Here is a 15,263-nt window from a genome sequence, read left to right as displayed (position 1 = left end):
ATGGACCATAGCCCTGTTGTGAGAAGCATCAGCAACTTCATGGACATGACATTGAGCGAACTCTGGGAGATAGTGGAGGACAGAGGAGCCTAGCATGCTGCAGCCCATGGGGTTGAAAAGAGTTGGATATGACGTAGCGACTGAACAACAACAATCAATAGCGTGTATATGTCAATACCACCCAATTCATCCCAGCCCTTTCCCTTCTTGGTGTCCATATGTTTGTTCTCTACATCTGTGTCTCTATTTCTGCTTTGCAAATAGGTTCATCTGTGCCTTTTTCTAGATTCCACATATATCATTAATGTACAATATTTTTTTTTTAGGTTTTTGAAACAAAACTGAATGAAAATACCTGAGTATTATAGCGGTTTCCCCTGACTCGGATGGACTCATCTTTTCTTTCCAACATATGATCCCATACCTCTTCTCCCCCCAAGAAACTTTCCTTGACCTGTTCTTTTCCATGAAGTCATCTTCATGGAGAAGGCACTACCTGTCTCACTCACCATTGATCTGACAGCCTTATGATGAGTTTCCTGATATGTGGGTAGGAGCAACACGATCATATGTGGTATATGTTGCCTCTAAAATTCAAAGAGGCAAGCACTGTGCCTGTCAGAGTATATCCTGACATGATCTAGACCTCTAGATCCTTAGGAATGCTGCTGATGTGGCAAATCCTTGAGCTTTCTATCATGACACCAATGTGACAGACTAGTATGATGTTCTTAGGGTACCAAGACAATCAAGGTCTCCCTAGACTGTCATGACAAAGAGCAGGTGCCTTTACAGTGAAATATATTGTTGTCTCTGCCACCTGGAGTCAGATTGCTTCTGATTAACTTTGGCCATCGGAATGGGGAGTGGGGGAGAATTTGTTAGGCTACTATCTGCATACCAGCTTCCAAGGGCTCCGTTGCTTTGTTCCAGCAAAGATATCACATCCAGAATCAGCTGCAAATGGCATCACTGATTAAGTGTGTGATAATCTACAGCCATTCTCCAAGACCATCTGTTTTTTGAAAGAGCCAAAAAAGGAAGTTAAATGGGGATGTGGTTGGAATCACACCTCTGCCTCTTTCAAGTCTTTAATGGTGACACTAACTCTGTGATTCCTCTGGCATGGTTTCTAGCTTGTTTTTGGGTTACTAGCTCAGCAGAGGAGAATGGGTTGGGGTAAGGCGTTTGGGGACCTTCTGCTTGGCCCTCCTTTCTGTATAATAGACTGCACTCCATAGGTCATGGGACCACTATGTTATTACGTGTGTCTGTTCCAAGTATATTTTCTGAGACTGGGAACCATAAAAATAGATCCATGGTCCCACTGAGTTTCCAAGGAAGGTGGATCTTTTACCTGACTTTCATAAGCACACTCTGACTAGTGGACCAAGGTGGGGGGCTTCAGATTTTAGCATTTGTGTGGGCATTTTCCAGGCAAGAATACTGGAGTGGGTTGCCACTCCAGGGGATTGTCCCGACTCAGGGATCAAACCTGTGGCTTCTGTGTCTCCAAAGAGTCCTGCCAAGCATTGGGCCTGAGCCACCTGGATTAGGTTACATTTACCACAGAGACACCTGGATTAGGGTCAGGTTAATTGGAGGGATTGGGGGCAGGAAGAGGATGAGATGGCTGGATGGCATCACCGACTCGATGGACATGAATCTGAGTGAACTCCGGCAGTTGGTGATGGACAGGGAGGCCTGGTGTGCTGCGTTTCATGGGGTCGCAAAGAGTCAGACACAACTGAGCGACTGAACTGAACTGAATTTATTTTTTAATTCCTTGAAGAATGGAATACCTTCCAGGAACTCCTGAGGAAATATGGCTGCTGAATGGTTGAGTAGGTTGCATATAATAGATCCTTTTTAGCATCCTCACATTCTTTAGCATTTAGACCTCTGTCTATAGCATGTCTGATATTTCAGTCTTACTGGCTATAGCTTACTGTCAAGATTGGCTAACCTAGTTGAATATTAATACCTCTTCCCAAGTGCTCAAACCATGACATTACATCCTATTTTCCAGTTGAGCACCCATTTCAAAATATTTTAGGTAATTAGGCCTTCAATTACATTCTTGTTTGTCTAGCAACCTTAGAATCTAGTTAAATGCATGTTCCCCAGAACTCTTTACAGGAGTTGATGTAAGTTAATGAAATCCTGCACTTCTTTTGGCAAACAATCTGTCTCCTCCGGGCACATGTCTTGTACTTTACTATCTGAACTGTGCTGCCATTTAACCCTCCTTGAGCATAGTGGAGGTGGTTTCTGAAGAAATCACATTTTCTTGGCATGGTCATTGAAAGGTTTTCATTTGGGAAGGTTTAGAAGGATTTGCATATTCAAGGTCTCAGTTTCATCTGTGTCTGCACAAATGTCTCCATTCCATACCTTGGAATCTTCCTTCTTCCTCATCCGTGTGTGCATGCTCACTCACTTCAGTCATGTCCAACTCTTTTGTGACCCCATGGACTGTAGCCCGTGAGGCTCCTCTGTGCATGGGATTCTCTAGGCAAGAACACTGGAGTGGGTTGCCATTTCCTTCTCCAGGGGATCTTTCTGACTTGGAGATTGAACCTGGGTCCCCTGTACTGCAGGCAAATTCTTTACCACTGAGCCACCAGGGAGGCCTTTCCCATCATACCCTCCACTTATTGTAAGGGACTTAAACCAAAGGGTTTGAGTATTTAATTGGGTTTGCAACTCTGCCACATTAAAATCATTTTCTAGACTTGATCCTCACCCACATCAATCCAGAGGCTACAGGAGGAGAAGTATTTCTTTAGAGCAAACACTGAGACTTCCTGATTTTCCACCTGGTTCTGAGTTGGGTATTAAAAGTTTTCAACAGGTCCTTTTCCCTTCTTACTCTCTTTGGAGCCATCAGAAGCAGCCATCTGACTCTACAATCTTTATAATAGCTATTGTCACCATGGTGACTAAGTATCACAGTCACTTTATTTCTATTGCCCACCACCTGAACTTCATCCCTTGCAACACCAATGATAAATTGAGTCACTGTGATGCCACTAAATGCCATGGATTATCAGTATCCCATTTTCTCCTGGTAAAAAAGTTAGTTGTGTGCTTCTTAAATATGAGAGTAATAGAGACTTCTCTGGTGGTCCAGTGAGTGGCTAAGATTCTGCACTCCTAATTCTGAAGGCCCAGGTTTGATCCCTGGTCAGAGAACTAGATCCTATATGCCTCAACCTAAAAAAAAATCCCTCATGCCCCAATGAAGATCAAAGATCCTGCCTGCCTCAACTAAGACCCAGTGCAGTCAAAGAAATAAATATTTTTAATATTTATTAAATAGAATATTTAATATTTATTAAATAGCATATATAAATATATATGAATATAAATATTTAATATTTATTAAATAGAATATTAGAATAGCTATAGAATATTAGAATCCCATTTTTAGGGATGGTTTTCTTCGGTCCTTTTTTGATATCTATTCTTACTTTTGTCTAGAGTCTGGAAGGCAACATATGGCACATTCAAATAATGTAATTGAGGTGGATTTAATAAAAGGGGCTATTTATAATGACGAAGATGGGACCAGCAGATTGAATAACTGACTTCAATTCTTTATCCTTATTTTTATCCATATCCTTACATGGTATTGTTATTTGTAGAGTGTAATTCCCTGTCTCACTTCTTTGGGCTTGGATGACTTTTTGGCCAATAGTATGTGGGTGAACGTGAGACCATGCCAGTCCCAAGCTTAGGCCTTAAGAGGAAGCCTGTGTTGTGTTTGCTCTTTTGAGGCTCTGCCACTGTCATGAGAGAAACATACCTACCGATCCAAGGAGGGTGAGAGGCCTGTGGAGCAGAGTTGCTTCCATCTCACAGACCTCCAGTGAGAAAAGCAGCTGCCCCAGCTTCCAAAGCATGAAGTAAAGAAGTCCAGCTGAGCCCATCCTAAGTCACCCCAGTTCTAGCTGACCTGGAGATCTGTCAGAACAAATGGCTGCTTTAAGACATGGACTCCAGAGTGGTGGAAATGCAGTGCTGGTATATGCAGCAGATACACAAGAAAAAGTAAAAAACAGTAAGAGATGGGGCAGAGCCTCACAGATGCTGATGGAAGGCTTAAAGGATCAAGGGGAGGGAGGAGTTACCAGAACTCGGGCAGTAACTGTAGGAGACGGTGTGTGATGAGAGCTGTGGCCTTTGATAGAGGGATGGAGACAATCCATAGAAGCCAAGTGAGGGGAACAAATTTCATTCCTTTGCTCTTGTTGCGTCCTCTGACCTCCTGATGGTGCCTTTTGTTATCAAAACTGGAAGGCAAGGGAGCCCACCGATGCAGACCGTGAAAAAAAATTCTCTGAGTACACAGAGCGGGATGAAGGTCTGGAAGGGACAATGGAAGATACCTAACACACTTTGCATGTCTGAGAACATCTTTGTTCACCCTCACACTTGTATGATAGCTTGGTGGAGTATAGAATTCTAGGCTTGAAATTATTTCCTTTAGAAGTTTGAAGAAATTTCCAATACAGTGTAGCTATTGAGAAGCTTGAAAGTCTTCTGATCTCTTACCCTGTATGTGGGATCTATATGTGTCTTGAAATAAGTAGAATCTTCTTGTCCCCAGTAGTCACAAATTTTCTCCATGTGCCTTGCCGTGGATTTACTTTCAGTTATTGTTCTGGACACCCATAGGGTCCTCAATCTGGAAACCTATGTCCTTCAGTTGTTTCTAGAATTATTTCTTGGATAATTTCTCCTATTCTGTTTTCCTGCTCTCTCTAAATTTCTAATTTTCTTTCTCCTATTTTCCATCTTTTTCCTTTGACTCTCCTTTCTGGGAGCTTTCCTCAATTTTTCCCTTCAATTCTCTTGATTTTATTTTAATAGCATTTTAAAATTGAAATATGTCTCATATAGCATATTTACAACTTTAAGTGTATACTTCAGTGGTTTTGAGTCTACTCACTATTTTGTGCAGCCATCACTGCTATTAAATTCCAGAACATTCCCAACATCCCTGAAAGAAGCTGTGTGCCTATTAGCAGTTAATCCTGATTGCCTCCTACTTCCAGCCCCTGGAAAACACTGATCTATTTCCTGTCTCTTATGGATTCACCTATTCTGAACATTTCATATAAATGGAATCATACAATATGTGGACTTTGTGTCTGGCTTCTTTCACCTGGTTCATCCATGTTCCAGCATTTGACAATATTTCATTCCTTTTTAGGGCAGAATAATATTCCGTTGTAGAGTGGTCCCTCACTATCCATGGGGATTTCCAGAATCAATCCAAATCTATGGCTGCTCAAGTCATTTATATAAAATGGCATAGAATACAGTCAACCTTCCATATCTGAGGATGTGAAATCCACAAATAGAAAGGGTTGATTGCATTTATTGGAAAAAAAAAATCCAGGTGTAAGTGGACTCCAGAAATTCAAACCTCTGTTTTTCAAAGGTCAAATGTATAGATATGTCACATCTCATTTACTTAGTCATCAGTTGATGAACATTTGGTTTATTTCCACTTTTTGGTTATTACGAATAATGCTGCTGTGAACATTCATGTACAAATTTTGTACAAACATATGTTTGCAGTTCTCTTGGGTATGCACCTAGAAGTGGAATTGCTGGGTCATATGGCAATTCTATGTTTAACTTTTTGAGGAACTGCCAACTTCATTGAGTTTTAAAAATCTGTAACCAAGTTTGACATTTCTGAGAGCTTTTCTTTTCATTGCCCGAGTGTTTATCCTTTGAAAAAAATTGGTTGTAATCTCTCTCCTCTCTGAGGATATCACTGGAATTAAAAAAAAAAAAAGATTTCTTCTCCCTGAATAGCCTATCTTATAAAGCTAATTTAATTTTTAAAAATCTCTGCTTTCTAGGGCTCCTTGGTGGTCCAGTGGTTAAGAATTTGCCTGCTAATGCAGGGGACACGGGTTCCACTCCTGGTCCGAGAAGATCCCACATGCTTCGAGGCAGCTACACCCGTGTGCTGTAACTACTGAGTCCACGAGCCAGAACTTCTGAGCCCGAGTGCCCTCGAGCCTGTGCTCTGCAACAAGGCAGGCCACTGCAGCGACAAGCCCTCACACCTGCTCAGTGCAACTAGAGGAAGCCTGCATGCAGCAAGGAAGACCCAGCACAGCCAAAAAGCAATAAAACGAAAAAAAAAAAGAAAAGAAAACCACTCTGTTTTCTGCGTTAGTAGCTTTGACCAACTGTCTATATATCTCATAATCCTCGGCCGATCAAGAATGATTTTATTCAAGAATAAAGAACCAGAAAACTGACTGGATCACATTTGCTATCACATGGGTCATCTTGTTGATTTTGAGTTTCAAAGTGATTTGATGGGCTGTTTGTGGAGAACTCCTAATGCCAGTTATTTCCATAAGAGTCTTCAGAGAAGGACCTTCCAGTCTCTCATCTGGAAGGTTAGGGTTCTTCTCCCTATGCTGTGGGGGAGGAATGGGAAAAAGGGTTGGATGTCTCTGGACTCACGAGTCAGTGTGCTCGTGGTCACGCCACACTTCTTTGGGCGAGGTGGTTCTGCCCTCAAGGGGGCCTGTATCTCCCAGTCTGGGGACTATGCTATTTTCTCTGGATTGCAAACCTCCGGATTTCTGCTAGTGTGTTGGGGCAGGTTCCCAGTGGCATGAAATGGAGAAAGGAATCTAAGGATCTGACTGCTGCTTAAGCAGCTTTTAAGCCATTTTCTTTTACATCGCCTGCCACCTCCCCCCTTTAACTAATGAGTCCTGCATATTCCTGCCAATGCGGTGGTGCGAATTGTGTTGATGCTCAGCCTTCCTCGGATTAGGCTTGGGATTTGGAGCTCTCAGTTCAGCTGAATCTAGTTTCCAGTTTCTAAAATTTGTTGATTTTTGCCTCATTTCCTATTGCACTAACCATGCTAGAATGTAAAAAACAAACAAAAATCCACTTGCTGTTGTTTTTGTGGGGTTACTGGAGGACACAGAATTAGATGCACATGTTCAGTCTTCCAACTTCATCCAGAAGCCTGCGTCCCACTCTTCTTAATGGAAAAAAAAAAAAAAGAAAACTGATATTTTGATTCCCATCTGAATTAGACACCATGTAATCATGGAACAAAACCCTCTATAGTTATCTTAATAGATAGAATGTAACATAAAGAATTGTTAATCAGGTGTAAAGAATTGTTAACATGGTGACTGAAAAAGTTAATAGAGGAACCTCAGCTATTAAGGAGATAGAAATTACAGGAAGCAGCTACTAACTGTTAGGCCTGGAGGAACAAAGAGAAGAAGCTGGAGTTTTTAAAACATAGAAGAGACTCACAGACTTAGAGAAAACACTTATGGTGGCCAGGGGGAAGGAGAAGGGGAAGGGATAGTTGGGGAGTTTGGGATGGACATGTACACACTGCTATATTAAAAATGGATAACCAACAAGGATCTACTATAGAGCACAGGGAACTCTGCTCAGTGTTCTGTGGCAGTCGGGATGGGCAGGGAGTTTGGGGGAGAATGGATACATGTGTACGTACGGCTGAGTCCCTTCACTGTGTACCGGAGTTGTGTACGACATTGTTCATCGGCTATACTATGATATAAAAGTTAAAAACCAACAACCAAACCTAGAAACATAGTGAAAGGGGCTCACGGAGCTGGAAGTCAGACCTCTGAGGAGGAACACATCTCGGCTGGGGCTGGCACCTCTGAGGGGGCGTGCTGAGGCCAGCTGTGACTGTTGGAAAGCTGGGCTAAGCTGCTTCAGGACTGGACACTGCCCTGGGGTGAGAAGAAGCACAGCGAAACCGACGGGCAGAGGAAGCCAATAGGAAATGGACAGAAATGAGCACGTGTCACCTTCTCCTTCAGCCTTGCAGTCTCCCTCGTGGCCCTACTGTAAGAGCCTAAAAGAGGTCCAGGGCTTCCCTGGTGGCTCAGTGGTTATAGCATCCTCCTGCCAATGAAGGAGACACGGGTTTGATCCCTGGGTTGGGAAGATCCCCTGGAGGAGGGCATGGCAACCCATTCCAGTATTCTTGCCTTGAAAATCCCATGGAGAGGAGCCTAGTGGGCTACAGTCCATGGGGCTGCAAAAGAGTCAGACACAACTTAGCAACTAAACAACAACAAAAGAGTCCAGCTTGCAAAGGACAGGAGTGAGGTGTGGCATGTGGCGCCCAGGCCCAGCATCACAGAGCCAACCGGAAGGCGGGCTTGAAGCTGAGGGACAGCCGCTTAGTAATTAGTATAGTCTATGCTTTCGGGTACTTGAATGCCTATATATCCTGCTGAGCCTATTGTGAGCTTTCATTACAACAACGAAATCCACACTGTGTCTCCATCTTCTCACAAAACCATTCTCACTCTCTCCCCAAATGAGAAGACGCCAAGTCCCAATAGCAGTTGTACTGATACGTGGGAGATGGTTTCACTATCTATTCCGAGCTATATTAATTGCTGATTAAATTCAGCCACAGTTCCACCCAAATACTCTGTTTCTAAACAATGTCTTTTGATCCCGGTGTTCCTCCTTTTTGTCAGTTGCTTCAGAATTTGGGGTGGGAAGGGAGGGGTATTATATACTGACCTTCTTCCCCACTAATGGGTGTGCTTATTGTCCACACATTTGCCAGCTTCTGTGCCAATTTACATTCATCCCCAAGAGCCATGTGAGTTTCAACTGTTTCACAGGATCCACTCATTACTGTCAGACTTAAATTTTGCCAATTTATGAATGAGAAATTGTATCCCATTATTGTTTAATTTACATTTTCCTTAATGGGGAGGCTGAACATGTTTTTCCCATTTGCTTTTTGGACTCGGGTTTCTGCTCATATTTTTTGCCCAATTGTCTAATTTTTTCTTCTTAATGAATTGCAAGAATTCATAAAATTTTTTTGGTAAAATTTATATGAAACATGTATACATATGGCTGATCCATGTTGACTGTGAGGAGTTACCCTACATCCAAGGGCAGAGAAGCCCCAGCAAGATCGTAGGTGCTAGAGTGGCAGCTGCCTGGTGCTGGAGTGACTTTGAGGAGATACCTCACATCGAAGGGTAAAGGAGAAGCCCCAGCAAGATGGTAGGAGGGGCGAAATCACATTTAGAATCAAATCCCATACCCACCAGAAATACTCAAACATACCTTCTGCCAGCAGGACCCAGAGAGTGAGACAGAACTGTGTCTGGGTGTCTCCTGAGGAGGGACGGGTCAGCAGTGGACTGTTGCAGGGGCAGGGGCTGTGGGTGCAGCAGGCTTGGGTATGGCATAAGCCCTCTTGGAAGAGGTCACCGTTATCCGTGCCATAGAGCCACCGGAACTTACACAGGACTGGGAAACAGACTCTTGAAGGGCACAAACAGAACCTTGTGTGCACCAGCACCCAGGAGAAAGGAGCAGTGACTCAAGAGACTGACCCAGCCTTGCCGGTGCATGACCCAGGAGGTGTGGGTCAGTGGTGGCCTGCTGCAGGGTTGGGGGCACTGAGTGTAGCAGTGCGTGCATGGGACCTTTTGAAGGAGGTTGCCATTTTCTTCATTACCTCCACCATAGTTTGGCCTCAGGTCAAATACCAGGGAGGGAACACAGCCCTGCCCTTCAACAGAAAACTGGATTAAAGATTTACTGAGCATGACCCCACTCATCAGAACAAGACCCAGTTTCCCTCTCAGTCAGTCTCTCCCATCAGGAAGCTTCCATAATCCTCTTATCCTTCTCCATCAGAGGGCACACAGACTGAAAACCACAATCATAGAAAACTAATCAGTCTGTTTACATGGACCACAGCCTTATCTAACTCAATGAAACTATGAGCCATCCCTAGCTCTATCTATCTAGGGCCACCCAAGATGGACAGGTCATGGTGGAGAGTTCTGACAAAACGTGGTCCACTGGAGAAGAGAATGGCAAGCCACTTCAGTATTCTTGCCTTGAGAACCCCATGAACAGTATGAAAAGGCAAAAAAATAGGACACTGAAAGATGAACTCCCCAGGTTGGTAGGTGCCCAATATACTACTGGAAATCAGAGGAGAAATAACTCCAGAAAGAATGAAGATCAGATCAGATCAGATCAGTCACTCAGTCGTGTCCGACACTTTGCGACCCCATGAATCGCAGCACACCAGGCCTCCCTGTCCATCACCAACTGCCGGAGTTCACTCAGACTCACGTCCATTGAGTCAGTGATGCCATCCAGCCATCTCATCCTCTGTCGTCCCCTTCTCCTCCTGCCCCCAATCCCTCCCAGCATCAGGGTCTTTTCCAATGAGTCATCTCTTTGCATGAGGTGGCCAAAGTACTGGAGTTTCAGCTTTAGCATCATTCCTTCCAAAGAACACCCAGGGCTGATCTCCTTCAGAATGGACTGGTTGGATCTCCTTGCAGTCCAAGGGACTCTCAAGAGTCTTCTCCAACACCACAGTTCAAAAGCATCAATTCTTTGGCGCTCAGCCTTCTTCACAGTCCAACTCTCACATCCATACATGACCACAGGAAAAACCATAGACTTGACTAGATGGACCTTTGTTGGCAAAGTAATGTCTCTGCTTTTGAATATGCTATCTAGGTTGGTCATATCTTTCCTTCCAAGGAGTAAGCGTCTTTTAATTTCATGGCTGCAGTCACCATCTGTAGTGATTTTGGAGTCCAGAAAAATAAAGTCTGACACTGTTTCCACTGTTTCCCCATCTATTTCCCATGAAATGATGGGACCAGATGCCATGATCTTCGTTTTCTGAATGTTGAGCTTTAAGCCAACTTTTTCACTCTCCACTTTCACTTTCATCAAGAGGCTTTTTAGTTCCTCTTCACTTTCTGCCATAAGGGTGGTGTCATCTGCATATCTGAGGTTATTGATATGGAGCCAAAACAAAAACAGGAGATGGCAAGAGTGAACATAGACATTTTAGGAATCAGTGAACTAAAATGGACTGGAATGGGTGAATTTAGCTCAGATGACCATTATATCTATTACTGTGGGCAAGAATCCCTTAGAAGAAATGAAGTAGCCATCACAGTGAACAGAAGACTCCAAAATGCAGTACTTGAATGTAATGCCAAAAACAACAGAATGATCTTTGTTCGTTTCCAAGGCAAACCATTCAATATCACAGTAATCCAAGTCTATGCCCAAACCAGTAATGCTGAAGAAACTGAAATTGAACGGTTCTATGAAGACCTACAAGACCTTCTAGAACTAACAGGCAAAAAAGATGTCCTTTTCATTATAGGGGACTGGAACGCAAAAGTAGGAAGCCAAGAAATACCTGGGGTAACAGGCAAATTTGGCCTTGGAGTACAGAATGAAGCAGGGCAAAGGCTAATAGAGTTTTGCCAAGAGAACACACTGGTCATAGCAAACACCCTCTTCCAACAACACATGAGAAGACTACACATGGACATCTCCAGATGGTCAATATTGAAATCAGATTGATTATATTCTTTGCAGCCAAAGATGGAGAAGCTCTATACAGTCAGCAAAAATGAGACCCGGAGCTGACTGTGGCTCAGATCATGAACCCCTTATTGCCAAATTCAGACTTAAATTGAAAGTAGGGAAAACCACTAGACCATTCAGGTATGCCCTAAAAAAATCCCTTACGATTATACAGAGGAAGTAACAAATAGATTCAAGGGATTAGATCTGATAGACAGAGTGCCTGAAGAACTATGGATGGAGGTTTCTGACATTATACAAGAGGCAGTGATCAAGATCATCCCCAAGAAAAAGAAATGCAAAAAGGCAAAATGGTTGTCTGAGAAAGCCTTACAAATAGCTATGAAAACAAGAGAAGAGAAGGGCAAAGGCGAAAAGGAGAGATATACCTATTTGAATGCAGAGTTCCAAAGAATAAAAAAGAGAGGTAAGAAAGCCTTCCTCAGTGATCAGTGCAAAGAAATAGAGGAAAAAAAAAAAAAAAATGGGAAAGACTAGGGATCTCTTCAAGAAAATTAGAGATACCAAGGGAACATTTCATGCAAAGATGGGCTCGATAAAGGACAGAAATGGTATGGACCTAACAGAAGTAGAAGATATTAAGAAGAGGTGACAAGAATACACAGAAGAACTGTACAAAAAAGATCTTCACGACCCAGTTAATCACAATGGTGTGATCACTCACCTAGAGCCAGACATCTTGGAATGTGAAGTCAAGTGGGCCTTAGGAAGCATCACTACAAACAAAGCTAGTGGAGGTGATGGAATTCCAGTTGAGCTATTTCAAATCCTGAAAGATGATGCTGTGAAAGTGCTTCACTCAATATGGCAGCAAATTTGGAAAACTCAGCAGTGGCCACAGGACTGGAAAAGGTCAGTTTTCATTCCAATCCCAAAGAAAGGCTATGCCAAAGAATGCTCAAACTACTGCACAATTGCACTCATCTCACACGCTAGTAAAGTAATGCTCAAAATTCTCCAAGCCAGGCTTCAAGAGTATGTGAACCATGAACTTCCAAATATTCAAGCTGGACTTAGAAAAAGCAGAGGAACCAGAGATCAAATTGCCAACATTCGCTGGATCATGGAAAAAGCAAGAGAGTTCCAGAAAAACATCTATTTCTGCTTTATTGACTATGCCAAAGCCTTTGACTGTGTGGATCACAATAAACAGTGGAAAATTTTGAAAGAGATGGGGATACCAGACCACCTGACCTGCCTCTTGAGAAACCTGTATGCAGGTCAGGAAGCAACAGTTAGAACTGGACATGGAACAACAGACTGGTTCCAAATAGGAAAAGGAGTACGTCAAGGCTGTATATTGCCACCTTCTTATTTAAACTTATATGCAGAGTACATCATGAGAAATGCTGGGCTGGATGAAGCACAAGCTGGAATCATGATTGGTGGGAGAAATATCAATAAGCTCAGATATGCTGATGACACCACCTTTATGGCAGAAAGTAAAGAAGAACTAAAGAGCCTCTTGATGCAAGTGAAAGAGGAGAGTGAAAAAGTTGGCTTAAAGCTCAACATTCAGAAACCTACGATCATAGCATCTAGTCCCAACACTTCACGACAAATAGATGAGGAAACAGTGGAAACAGTGAGAGACTTTATTTTTCTGGGCTCCAAAATCACTGTGGATGGTGATTGCAGCCATGAAATTAAAAGATGCTTGCTCCTTGGGAGGAGAATTATGACCAACCTAGACAGCATATTAAACAGCAGAGACATTACTTTGTCAACAAAGGTTCATCTAGTCAAGGCTATGGTTTTTCCAGTAATCATGTATGGATGTGAGAGTTGGACTATAAAGAAAGCTGAGCACCGAAGAATTGATGCTTTTGAAGTGTGGTGTGGGAGGAGACTCTGGGAGTCCCTTGGACTGCAAGGAGATCCAACCAGTCCATCCTAAAGGAGGTCAGTCCTGGGTGTTCATTGGAGGGACTGATGTTGAAGTTGAAACTCCAATACTTCGGCCACCTGATGAGAAAAGCTGACTCATTTGAAAAGACCCTGATGCTGGGAAAGATTGAGGGTGGAGGAGAAGGGGACGACAGAGGATGAGATGCTTGGATGGCATCACTGACTCAATGGACAAGCTCCAGGAATTGGTGATGGATAGGGAGGCCTGTTGTGCTGTAGTTCATGGGTTGCAAAGAGTCAGACACAGTCAGTTCACAGCTGACTGAACTGACTGATATGAAAGATACAAATTAGAATAGAGGATCTGCTGTTGTTGTTCAGTTGCTAGGTCATGTCTAACCCTGTGACCTCTGCAGCACACCAGGCTTCCCTGTCCTTCATCATCTCCTGGAGTCTGCTCAAACTCAGGTCCATTGTGTTGGTGATGCCATCCAACTGTCTCATCCTCTGTCACCCTCTTCTCTTCCTGCCCTCAGTCCTTCCCAGCATTAGACTCTTTTCCAATGAGTTGGCTTTTCATATCAGGGGCCAAAGGATGGAGCTTCAGTATCAGCATCCATCCTTCCAATGAATATCCAGGGTTCATTTTCTTTAGGATTGACTGGTTTAATCTCTTGCTGTCCAAGGGACTCTCATGCGTCTTCTCCACCACCACAATTCAAAAGCATCAATTATTCCATGCTCAGTCTTCTTTATCGTCTAACTCTCACATCCATACATGAGTAGTGGAAAAATCATAGCTTTGTATAAAAGATATTAAAAAATACTCTCGTGTTTCCCTCACCTAGTTTCATTAAATTATTGTATGGATTTTCATTCATTGTCTTAATTTGCTTCAGATTAAAGAAAACAGAGAAACACAGTGGACACTCTGTGTCCATGGAGGCTGCTGCAACCAATCCCCTATGGCTCCCAAAGGATGACTATACACTGTTGAGATCCTTTTCGTTCCCTTCTCTGTTTTTACTCTTCTCTGATCCTTCCACAGTCATCTCTATCATGGATTTAGTGTTTACCATTCTCATGCACAGCTTTTATACTGAGTGGGAGTTATATTCTGGATACTAATCTTTTGTTAATTTTATGCATTTTGAATTGCAAATACCTCCTCTCATTCTGCGCTGTTTTTTTCACTTTGCTTATGGTGTTTTTTTGATATTTGAAAGTTTTAAATTTTAATGTGATCATATTTATCAGCTGTTTCCTTTATGGTTTGTGCTTTTTGTGTCATGTTTTTAAAAAATCCTTTCTCTTATCTTTCCTGTACTCTTTTTTGGTGGATGTTTTGTTTTATTTCCTTGATGAATGTCTGTGGTTCCTTGAGGAAAGACAAAATCATGACTATGTATGTCTTTCATCCTCTACAATGTTAATAATTCCAGTGACTCTCAAATGGTAGGTGGGAAAGGCCAGATTGGTGGACAGTCACTTGTTATCTTTCTCTGCAGATCAGGCTGTAGCTGCTGTTCTCTTTAGTCGCTATCTTAGGTTCTTTCCTCTCTTTCCCTTTTTTTCATATCTACATTTCTCCTTTCCATTCTTTTACACAGTACTCAAAAGTTTAGAAGAACATCAGTTGCAGCTTAAAACTACTAAAAATAAAGGGGATTTACCATAAACAGTAAATGCTAGAGAGGGTGTGGAGAGAAGGGAACCCTCCTACACTGTTGAAGGGAATGGAAAGTGGTACAGCCACTATGAAGGACAGTATGGAGGTTCCTTAAAGAATAGAGCTACCATATGACCCTGCACTCCCACTCCTGAGCATGTATCTGGAGAAAAACACGGTCCTGAAGAACACATGTGCCCCAGTGTTCATTGCAGCACTGTTTACAATAGCTAAGACATGGAAGCCCTCATACATCTATTGACAGAGGAATGGATAAAGAAGATATGGTACATGT

The sequence above is a fragment of the Bos indicus genome, chromosome 29 (genome assembly GCF_029378745.1).
Source record: "Bos indicus isolate NIAB-ARS_2022 breed Sahiwal x Tharparkar chromosome 29, NIAB-ARS_B.indTharparkar_mat_pri_1.0, whole genome shotgun sequence".
Lineage (NCBI taxonomy): Eukaryota > Metazoa > Chordata > Mammalia > Artiodactyla > Bovidae > Bos > Bos indicus.
The sequence above is the reverse complement of the archived record's forward strand: the minus strand, read 5'-3'. Positions refer to the sequence as shown.